General features: G+C 37.7%; 1 protein-coding gene across 2 annotated transcripts in view; it reads left to right on the top strand.

Moving 5' to 3' along the window:
- The first annotated feature begins 2,039 nt into the window (after positions 1 to 2,039).
- nrg3b (neuregulin 3b) overlaps positions 2,040 to 12,405 on the top strand; it is a 652,113-nt gene continuing 641,747 nt past the window's right edge. For both annotated transcript variants that reach the window (XM_057825278.1, XM_057825276.1), the window contains exon 1: positions 2,040 to 2,165. The gene's annotated coding sequence lies outside the window, so the exon portion shown is untranslated. The remainder of the gene's footprint in view (positions 2,166 to 12,405) is intronic.

Here is a 12,405-nt window from a genome sequence, read left to right as displayed (position 1 = left end):
TGTAACACTATTTGACAGCGGCATCATAAGACCAAATGAGGCACCATGAAGCATCATTGCTTCAAGAAGCCTCATTTGAAGCACCATTGCTTCAAGAAGCTTCATTTGGCCATCACTGCTCCTTTGGGGTAGACGGTCAACCTCTCCTGCCACCTGCTGTCAACACTGTTATCATCCAACATGCCTCCTAGCATGCATTGCAGCGCTACAGATGTAAATGAAAATCAAAATTCATGTTCTGTACTAATTATTTCTTCAGTTACTGTTCCAGTTGTTTCATGAATTGCTAGTTATCGTATTTGGTAACACTTTATTTGGCAGTGGTGCAATAAAACTCATAATACCATCATAATTATGATATGACACTGCCATGAGCATTAATGAATGCTTATGACGGATGTCATTTTGTGTCATCTGGCAAATTATCTCACTTTTGATTAGATGCAAAAGATCCGAGCTGGACATAAATGGACATAATTTAATTTTTTTATTTTTATTTTTTAAACCTGTCCTGTTCACTTGTTTGACACGGAAAATGGAAGTCTAAGTGCCTTGATGATCTGAACATCTGAACAGTTTTGTTTCACATTGAGAGTCCGACATACTCCCATTGTGATCATTCAACATACCTCGTTTATTATGACAAAGCAGCGAACAGTAAGGGGTAATGGGGGAACAGAAGAAAAGAAACACAATAGAAGAATGAAAAGAAACACAAACTACAACAAGAAATACATTGAACGTCTACACTAACTACTAATATGTTGGTGCTATCGTCAGCTAGATGTATTTCCGGTTGACACCATGTAGGGGGCCTGTTGACCAGGGAAAGAGGGGGACAGGGGTGGGGGAGTCTATAAGCTAAGTGATTGAAAGGGGTAGAGTGTACACAAATCAGCTCTGTGGTCTAGAACCCAGTAATCGTGTGAATCCCTCGTGAGTGTAAGCCCGTTGGCGACCGATCCTGTGCCGCCCCGCCACCAATCCCGGCACCGGGACCCCCCGCCCGAGCGCGCCCCATCACATCCAGCCGCACGCGAACCCCACCAGGCGCGCGACAGCCACGCAGACGAACGGAGACGCCAAGAGGCGCCAACCAAGGAGTTACAGTAGTGACATAATTTGCCGGATGGTACTAAATGACATCTGTCATAAGCATTCATTAAAGCCAATGATAGTGTCATGCCACAATTATAATGGTCTAATGGCAGTCTTATGACACCACTGTCAAATAAAGTGTTACCTATTAGCCCAAATAAATCACTGCACTGTACTGTACTATAAGCAGCCGGATTCAAAATAAGGGAAAAAAGTCGCGGCTTATCAACCAAAAATTACGGGAGCCACTATATGAATAAAATATGGCTTTTAACCCATTAGCTTCCATCGACGGTGATAGATGTCCAATCATGTGAGAGCTTTCATCCTTTTGCTGTGGATATAAATTAGTCTTGGCAAGGCAGGGAAAATGTGGGTAACACCTTATATGACAGTGGCGTTATAGACTGTCATAACATCATCATAATGATCATATGACACTGAATGAGCTTTAATCATCCAGCACATTTTGTCACCAACTCCATTTATGGCCAGTCCACATGTTTTACATCCATTCAAAAGTGACATCATTTGCGGGATGACATTTAATGACATCTGTCATAAGCAAAACGGACAAATTAAAAATACGTAATGCGCGATCAATCTGCTACGGCAGCATATAAACATATTGTTTTATCAAAAACAACCGTTGTTTTGGCTTAAAATACAGCAGTTTTTGATTTGTCTTTGTTTATCGTTTAAAAATGTATTTCTCCCTTGACATTTTCACGATTATTTTAATTTTAAATGTAATTAAATTTTGCTATTTACTGTACGCATTTTCTTAATTATGTTTTTACTGTATTGCTAAATGAGAAATATGCATATATGTATCCTTTTTATGTAGAAGTGTTTATGTATGCTAAATGATGTCGTAACAAAACAAATTTGTACGGGAAAGAATAATAATGCATTTTGTTGCACCTGAATGCCCCGCTGATGAGCAACAGGTGTGAATGTGAAGCTCCGCCCACCAGCGATTTGGCAGTAATCACCAGAGAAAGTAGCTGTTAGCTACTGAATAGCATCTCATCTCTCAAAACTCCCAAAACATCTCTGAATAAAAGGTGAGTTAAGTTAAACTTGGTGTATGTCTCCTAGTACCCGAGGAACTGTGTATTTTGCCGAATTAATCCTTATTTTGCTAACAAACGCAATTCTGAAATGTTTTATTTAGCTGCCATTTTGAATGAAGCCACCGTTCAGACGTTCGACATGTCAACCCCCCCCCCCCCAAAAAAAAAAAAAAAAAAAAAAAGTTCCAGTTCTTATCTTTTTTTTTTTTTGTTTTTTTTTTTTTTTTTTGTATTATAAAGGTTCTTTTTGTGCTTTTAATGGTGTGTTAGCTTCGGAAAGTGGACCCAAAGTTGTCTTATTTTGTGGGCCTTTTGAAGGGGGGAAGCATGAATGTGAGGCAAAAGTGCCATCGTGTGGACAACATGTGCACTTACAAGCTGTAATTCGTTTGTTTTCTTGTTAAATCATGTTTTAATCTAATTTATGATCTCCGCTATGCACTTGTATTTAGAAATATGAATGATCAAAAATATTTGAGTAATAATGTCTTGATTTACTCATTCACTGCCATTACCAACGACAGATTTCCAATCCATTTCAACTTTGATAGTTGGCATTGAATGATCACATTGTCTTTGAATCCTGAATTTACATTAACAAATATACATAAAGCATATAATGAATGCATTAGTACAGAAAAATAGTATTAATAAAAAAATAAATAGATTTTGAAAAGTACAGTAGGCCTGCACTTATATACAGCAATCTTTATCATTTACAGATGAACTCTCTTAGCCTGGATTAAATGGTATTAATATAATGCAATCATGGTCAGTCAACCAAAGTCTTCTCAAACAGAGCTATTCAAGTAATCTGTTGAAAATTCGGCGAGTTATAATATCGCAATACAGTGGTACATTCTACATTTGATCTTTTCGACATCCGACGTGAAATTTTGATTCGTCATTGGACTCGACATATGACGACATGCTCGAAATATGACGATTAATGACAGTAGCAATGTCATTGTTTTCCCGCGAGACGGACACAAGGCGGATTTTCTTGTGAGAGATACCAACATGGGTCTCAAAAAGGTTAGTGCAGGTGGTGGAAAAAGGTGAGGCTTACCATTTAAATTAAGAAGGAAATGGTAGAAAAAATATGAGCGTAGTGTGGATGTCAGTGAACTGGCTCGACAACCCGGCCGGGATATGTCTACGATCTCGCGGACGACTATCATTATTATAGTTATTGTAATATCGGCGAGGAAGTTGTAAAGTTTATAATTATTTATTTCAGAATAACAACATAACATGGAAAGAGAACGTAAAAACTCTGCCATAACTCTCTCACGTTCTCGTCAGTCACAAGGTGCGTTGAGGAGCAGCATGCAAAACACAACCGCCATACTAGAACGGGATTCGCATCATTATTATTTTAATTATGATGTGTTTTTGTAATTTATTTGGATTTAATTGTACCTACAGTTGTAGACTTCACCCTCAGTTGACAAGGCAGCTCCCACAAACATTGCGCCACGCCTTCCCGTTGGGGGCCGACCCAGGCAGAGCATTTCGTTTTCACTGTGATCAACTCAAACACACACTGTGTTCACACGCCGGATTTAGGTGGAAAAAGGACAAAAATTTGACTTCCAAGCAGGCAGGAGTGTCTCGAGAGATTTAGTCGAGGTTTCAAGGTAATGTTTGTGTAAAATAGCCACATGCATGCACTTTGAAACGTGAAAAAAATGCGTGGAAAAAATTTTTACGTAAAATTAATGACAACTGCCTGTTTTTTTTTGCTTTTAACCAAGAATCTAGACTTTTCTATGTTCATATGTAGAGAAATTCGGGGATGTAGGCATTTATGTACAAAAATTTTCCACCTAAAAAGCTCTTTGTTTTGTGATGGCCGCCACGTTGGATTTACGCAATTGTGTAATTTTAGCTCGAAATATTTATGTAAAATGAATGATAACTGCCGTTTTTTTTTTTTTTTTTGCCCTGTAGCCAAGAATCTAGATCAGGGTCCCCAAGCTTTGGCCCGCGGGCCGAATACGGCCCGTCTCCACATTTGGTCCGGCCCCCTGAACAATACCAGAGAGCATTTTAATCCCCCCCCCCTCAATAGTGTTATTTCTTGGCCTTTTCTGTGAAGAACTCATAAAGGGTTATTTGGTTATTATGTATTTAATTAATAATGTTTTTATTATTATATTATTATTTTTATTTTATCTACTTTTGTTCCGTGAAGAATCCAAAAAGGGTTATTTGATTGTGGCTTTCTGATAAACAATACATTTTTACATTTAGGCACTCCTCTAATCGTCACACTTTTTCTGTTACAAACTGACCCCGGCCCCTCATCAGAGAAGGGAAAATTTATGTGGCCCTCACAGGAAAAAGTTTGGGGACCCCTGATCTAAATTATTCTGTGTTCATATCTATAGAAATTCAGGGATGTACGCATTTATTTACAAGATTTTTCAACTTATACAGTAAAGCTCTTTGTTCTGTGATGCCCACCATTGTGTATCCATACACAGTTGTGTAAGTTTACATTCAAATGATCAGGTGATTTTCGGCCAACTGCCCATTTTTTATCTGGCAAAAAAGTAGTAATTTAGACATTTCTGCATCCATACCAAAACAAATTCGCCTTTTACGTATATTATGTAACTTTTCAATCCAAAAATGATGAGGGCCAGATAGCCGGCAAGACGTGCCTCAGTGCTGAGGCAATAGTAACATCGGAATTGAATCTAAATAAGTTGTGGTTGTATATAGAAAAAGGCAGATTTTGCTTTTGTTGAGTAAAATTAAGACGATTCTGCATGCTTTACTCAAGTATTAAGTTTCTGATGTGAAAATTGGGTGATTTATCAGCGGTTGAAAACTAAAAAAAAAGGTTGCTATTATGGGCAAAAACTTATACAATGTTAGATATTGCTATTGATCCTGAAAATATAGGTGATTTTTTTTTGTGCATCTAGCGTAAAATTTAAGAGTGTTATAGCCATTTTAAGTTTTGTTATACTTGTATAAAAAATTATTGATTGGGAATTTATGAGGGAACAACTTTAATTTAATGTCGCTGCTCATGGAGACTCATATACACTTAAGTGAGGTGCCAGTTTTGGTTTTAGGTCGCCAGTGGCTTTGGTTTTGAAAATATTTGAATTTTAAGTTTGTGAAAATTGCCCCCCTATGGATTGGCCCTGAGCCCCATATCCCGTCAACTGATAGTGAGTCTATGATACAGTATTTATTAAGGATTTGGCGTAGGTTTTTGGGCTATGGAACAAATATATCAAATTATAATGTATTCTTATGGGAAAATACTGCTCGCCATACGATCATCTCGACATACAAACCAGGTCCTGGAACGAATTAAATTTGTATGTAGACAGAGGTACCACTGTATATCGCAAATCCCCAAAATATTCTTTTCCCAATATCGTTCAGCCCTAGCGAACAGCTAAAAATGTGAAAATCCGACAATAAAATAATAATGAAGAAAAATTAAAACAACTATAGAAAATTACTCTGAAGATGAACTTAGTCCCAATAGATCGGATCTCGACCACCGTCAATGGCAGCCATTGAGTTAACCTAGAATCTCTGCCTAATTTCCATCCAGTCAAGCTCTTTTTGTTCTCCTCCATCCATCTTTTATTTTTATTCTTGCTCAGCCAGCACGCAGGAGATGTGGGTCACTTCCTGTGCAGAGCTACCAACGTCGATTAGCCCCAAAAGGCCCCGTGAACTCCTCTCGCTGGGTTATTTTCAAACACTCCAAAGTCCTAATTAATTTCCTCTCAGTAGACAATGAGAACAGATGATAATGTTCATAATACGGCGTGGACAATGCACAAATGGGCTCTCCGGAGAATACGTCATCTGATTAGCATCTTTTATGATTGTTTTTTTTTTTTTTTTTTTTTTTTTAAAGTTGAAATTGGATAGAAACTAAAATGAAAGAAGTCAGTCTCCCAAGGGAAATTTCAGGGAGTCACTTTGGGGGCCGATAACACTTTGAAGTTGGCACACTGAATGACCGGCATGCATTTTGGAAGTCATAGAATTAAAGATGTGCAGTTATTACATGCGTATAGTAATATTTACTAGTTTAGAGTCTGCCCCGGCTCTGAATTAATTGATTAAATGAGCCAAAATTTGCCAACAGGGGGCAGTGTTGATCCATGAAGCCGTGACTGCATTTCCTCCATTTACCCATCATGCTTTGTTCATGATCAGCTCATTGCTGCATTCACAAGACATGCTGCATTTGAGGCAAATAAGGAAGAAAATCTGTAGTGATTCAAAACTATCTAAAATGGCTCAATTTTTATTTGGTTATAATGTGACATTCGTTTTAAACACTCTTACATGTTCATTTTTATAGATAAATTTGTGTAATTAAAATCTTTAAGGTACATTTTGACAGTTATAATGTTTTTACAATCACCATTATGTATTTTTATAAAGATCCATTTTTGTTGATTTAAACTATTCTGCTTAATGCTGTAAATGTTAATGTACATGGATGAGTAACGTATAAAATAACTGGAAAATATCATGCAGGTTGCTTTGAAAAATATTTCATCAATACAAAAACATATAATATTAAAAAAACCGAAAACTGTCTAAAAGCAAACGAACCACGAACATGGCTTGCCAGTAGCGGAACAAATGTCAACAGGGTCCTGGTGCGAGGAGTATAAACGGGCCCCTCTGAGTGGACCGTCCCACGGGGGAGGGAGTGCTAGTGGAAATTTTTTTGCGAGCCCGTCGAGCTGAGCGGTGGCTGGCAGAGATATTTTAACACTGAAACCACTATATTACAGCTCCACGCATCATGTTACCTTTCTATTTGACCCTCCCATCGTCCAACCACTCCTACTTTTTCGCCCGCAAACCGGGCAGTTGCACCCCCCCCCCCCCCCCCCAAGTTCTGCCCCTGTATGTTGCCTACATAGGTATAGCAATATTTGTGCTATTTTTTTAAAAATTTGAATTCTTTTGATCCATATTAAATATTTAAATATTTTTTAAAAATGTATTTTGTTAATTGTGTAAACAGCACACTACATTTTGGTTTTCTAAAATATATTTTATTAGCTGTATGCAGCACAATTCAATGAAATAATTTCATACATAAAGGATTATAAAATGAATATAGAAAACAATTTAAAAACATTTGTATGGGCTAAAAGTAACAAAATAATCCTGAAATACAATGGCATTGCCAAAAAAAAAAAAAAAAAAAAATTTCTAAATTGCTCTATATGCATGTGTAATCATCATTGGAAAGCTTAAAATTGCAATTTTCTGAGTGATGAAAAATGTTGAACCGAGGACATTTAAAAAATAAAAAATAAAAAAATGTAACCCCTAAACCCCTAACTCGAAGTGAGAGCACGAGAGCGCATAATTACAAACTGCACTGGCTTCCTATTTCATACAGAATTCAGTTCAAAATCATCCTTCTCACTTACAAAGCACTCAATAACTTGGCCCCGCCCTACCTCACAGACCTTCTCTGTCCCCACACCCCTTCCCGTCACCTCCGCTCTTCTAATGGAAACATCCTCGCACCGCCCAAACAAAGAACACACCGAACTAGGGGGGGACAGAGCCTTCTCCGCTGCCGCCCCCTCCCTTTGGAACTCACTCCCAAAACCCATTCGTTCATGTTCAGACCTTCCCACATTCAAAAAACTGTTAAAAACTCACCTTCTTAAACTAGCTTTTAACTTATAATTATTTTCTTGTCTTGTTCTGTCCACGTTGTTTGCTGTTTCTGTTCCTACTGTAAAGCGTCTTTGAGCATTGGTAAAAGCGCTCTACAAATAAAATGTGTTATTATTTATTATTATTATTATTATTATAATTAAAGACACCATGATTTTAATGAGATATTATCTCCGTGTATGTCGAAAACCGTAACATGTCTCACCGAGTGTCAAGACACAGCTGTGAATGGCCACAGGGGGATTTTATGAGTGAAACATGGTAATATAACAAGTGTCGCAATTCAGAAATCGCAGACATCAAGGAGTGGTTGAGATTTTCTTTTCCAAATATTTACCTTTTTAAACTTTTTATTTTTTTTTTGCTTTCAATTTTTCTTTGTTTGGATCGATTATCATCTAAAATATCTGGAAAAATGCGACAGTAACAAAAAAAAAAAATACAATTAAGCGATAATTATGAGTAGGAGTGTGACAAAATATTGAAATATAATAATATATCGTGATACTTTGTATCTCTGAAGGTTATCGATATGCTCCTGCCAAGAATCGAGATATCGTTTTAAAAAGGTGTCAATGTTTAAAAAAAAAAAAAAAAAAAAAAAAGGAACCAGCAAATTGCTATCAAAATCTTCAACTATAATAGTGTCTCAGTAAACTCTATGGCTCGACGTACATTCATTGGAAACCAGAGCATTCACAGTCACTCTTTCTGATTTTCAGGCCATTTACAAGTCAATTTCTGTTCATTTTCGTGCATTTACAAGTCTCTTCCTGTTGCGTTTGAGTCGCTGTCTATTCATTTTGGAGATTTCTGGGCCACTTCCTGTTCTGTAACCCAAAATCAACAAGAAGTGACTCATAAAATGCCCCGAAATCAACAGGACGTGACTCAAAATCAATAAAGTAATGATCTGAAATGCCCCATAATTACCTCGTTGCCTAGCATTTGCTGCCACTGATGGCCATAGACGTTCAATCCGTTTGAAGTGGGAGAGATGGCAGCGAATGAACACCCTCCCAGTTCAAATGGATTGGATGTCTACTAATGGTAAACTCATTCCACTTCACAATAGAAGCTTGTTTTTCTGTTTATTAGTCGTTTTGTAGAATGTTAGGTTGATTTCCTGACCAATGTATAGATAATCGTTGTATCGCGCTTTGTCTCGCAAATCGTATAGTATCGTGAGGTACCAAGAGGTTCCCACTCCTAGTTATGAGGTAGATATCCGTGACCTGTTTAAAGACACTATTTTTTTCATTGTGAGGTAATTTGTTTAAAAGTTTAAAATATGCGAGCGAAGAATTTTTTTTCGTCATTTTTTAAAAACTATTACACATCAATTAATGATTCTAAGCAAAAATGATACACAGTTCGAATAATAAATACTTTTTATGGCTAGGTTGAAACAAAAGCGGTTGCATGCTGTCTGTAAACGTGGGTCTCCAGGGTAAAACGGAAAAATTAAATATAGTCCGGGGGCATAAAGCGCCCTGAAACTGCTCTTGCAGCATATAGACATATTGTTCTATCAAACACAACAGTTCTTTGGGCTTAAAATTCTGTTCTATTGCCATATAAACATGGAACCCACCAACAGAAAGATTAAAGATTAGATTAAAAAGTGAGTTCATATCTTTTTTCATTCTTTAGAAATCAGCATTTGAAAATAGCTTAGTTTGAGCAATTTTCCAATTTCTGATGCAAAAAACGGAGAAATTGAGCTTTTTTGTGAAAGCATACATTTCAAACATAAGTTTGACTTTAACACAGCTATTTTTTGCTTTGTAACATCCCAAACCTCTGAATGTTTTCCTTTTACAAAATAACATAAACAACAAGACAAAGCTTTAGATAGAAAAGTAACAATTTATTTACACATAACTAACTGAAAGATGACGCTATTGTGACCGCGACAGCCGGTTAAACTTTTCCCTCATCGTTGCCTGTCTCAAAAAGATGAATTTTTTTTTGTTTGAGTCTCTGCAGGCTCTGCTCGCGAGCAACACTTACTCAACGGCATCTAGTGGTCCCGGTCGTTCTGCTCGGTCGTCCAGCACCTAGCATCCCGGGCGTACTACCGGTTGTTCTGCTCGGTCGTCCGCTGCCTGGCATCCATTCGGTCGTCTTCCGCCTGCGCATCGGCTTTGCAGCTTGGCCGTTCGTTGCCATTGAATAGGGTTGCGGGTCTTACCAAATGTGCTACTGCCCTCCAGTGGCCAGTTTTATTGCTTTAAAATGGATTTTCAGCTTTATGCTTTGGAGCTAAATTGAATCACGAAAAAAAAAATGTAAAAGACGTATAAATACGTCTTTGGGACACTGACACAATTAAAAAGAGAATGTATCTATACGTTTTTGGGAGCAAATGAGTTAATAATGTATCAATCAATTTTAATTATATAGCTCTTTACAAAAACGTGAGTTTTCTGAGATACACGCATGTTACGCCTATCTCAAGGCACCTCTTTTTTTTGTTGTCATCTTACTACATGATTTTAAATGCGCAAATCACGTATGACAGGAATGAAGCTCTTAGCGTGTAATCCACCTTCCGCAGCACCGTCAAATATTTGCCCTTGAAGCCACATCCAGCGACCCTGGTGTCGCCTGTGAATATTTGCGTTTGTTTTGAGCGGTCGCTATCCCCGCTTGGTATTCCCTCCCACACTTCCAATTATCCTTGACGTGATAAGATGGCGTAATGTGACACGCAAGGGCAAACGTCGGTCTGTCGAGAAACCCGGCGGCGGCCAGCCGGACCGCCGCTTGTTCCCTTTTCAACAATTCTCCAAACGCGTTCAAACCTCCTGCCGACTTATTAATGGACTCGCCGTATTTGCACGCTCTGTTTTTAGACGTCATTTAGCTATATCTGTGCGCACGATGCTCCCGCCGTGGGCCAAATAGACGCTAACTGTGTCGACAGTCACGCGAGGTAATCAATAATGAAAGGGGAAACTCCTTACATGCGTGGTACAGATGTGAAAATTCCTCACATTAAGAATTGATGCGGCCTGAGTACGCTGCTAGTGTGTCATTATTAATTAGATCATTTAGTCTTATTCAAGTTGTCCAGGTGCAGGAGTACCGAAGCGGCTATTTAGCTGTTGGTATAGAGTTCCTTTATTATAACATGGATAAGTTAATCAGTCAATCAATAAAAAATGTGTGTGACAAATGAACAATAAAAACAAGCTTTTTATCATCATTCTGCTATGAATTGGAATGTGTTTGTCACTAGTAGACGTTCCCAGTCTGAATGGATTGGGCGTCGTGAACTGTCAATGCAACCTTAGAGTTACTTGAGACACTATTATGATGGAAAATTTTGGTAGCAACTTGTTGGTTCCTTTTTAGTTATTTTTTTTTCTTCACACCTTTTCAAAACAATATCTCGATTCTTGGCAGGAGCATATTGATAACCTTTTGGGATACAAAGTATCACAATATATCACCATTTCGATATTTTTGTCACACCCCTAATGCAGATCTAAGTACCACTAACGTTTCTCTAAACAAATCGTTCAAAATACATTCCCACAAAAAACTGCTAAATATACAGTACTTCTAGAATATATAACGAATACATGAACAAACATATTGGCGCATACAGAAACATACCTTATGTTGGTCTTAACAGGGAGCGGCTGTGTCCAGCCGTGTCACTCAAATCAATAAAAACTTAAATGCACTTTCAAATAAACCATTACAACGACACTATAATCAATCGAATCCTCGAAGCAGCAAAATTTGATTCGAAGCTTTTTTTCCTGTCGAATTACTAGAGTTAATTGATTAATCGCTGCAGCTCTATTGGACATTTACTGCCGTAAATGGCAGTCAAGAGTTAAAATTTATATAATGACAAAAAAAAGGGCCCAGTGGTTTTCCCAGACAGCATACTGTAAGTTTTGTTTTAAGTGGCCAAGCCTAGCGATGTAATTGCTTGGTGATTACACAGTACAGTACTTGTTCAGTGCCATTAGGACTAGATGCACATCAGTGTTTTTAATGGCCTTTAATGAGCTATCTAATTGATGCAAACGCCGCCGGCAGTGAACTCTGAACTTTAATTGTGACTGAGGCCGCCATAGCCAGCTCACTTGCTGGAAACGCCACCTTTTCGACATGACATGAACATCCCGATCCTCCCAGTTCAAATGGATCGGACGTTTATTGCAGTCAACGGTACTGAAATGTCATCATTCACTGACAGCCGTCTCCGTTTAAATCGTTTTGACTTCTAATGTCATCGGTGGCACTGAAACATCGATATTATGAAAAAAAAACAAAAAACAAAACAATGCAGCCCAAAATACATGATTTTGACTATATATCCCAGCATTTAATTTAGTGGCAATACATTAATTTGTAATCAAATTTGCATAGTTTCTTAAAATGTTTTTTAATCAACACAATGTCAATTTTTACAATTTAAAAGGGAAAAAAAAGTTGGATTGCAAAGCCAGTATTAACTAAAGTAATTACGTTCTTTGACTAATTCACTGGCAATTGGCGTCCAATCCATTTG

This window comes from Corythoichthys intestinalis, chromosome 21 (genome assembly GCF_030265065.1).
Source record: "Corythoichthys intestinalis isolate RoL2023-P3 chromosome 21, ASM3026506v1, whole genome shotgun sequence".
In the NCBI taxonomy this organism is placed as follows: domain Eukaryota; kingdom Metazoa; phylum Chordata; class Actinopteri; order Syngnathiformes; family Syngnathidae; genus Corythoichthys; species Corythoichthys intestinalis.
The sequence above is the reverse complement of the archived record's forward strand: the minus strand, read 5'-3'. Positions and strand labels throughout refer to the sequence as shown.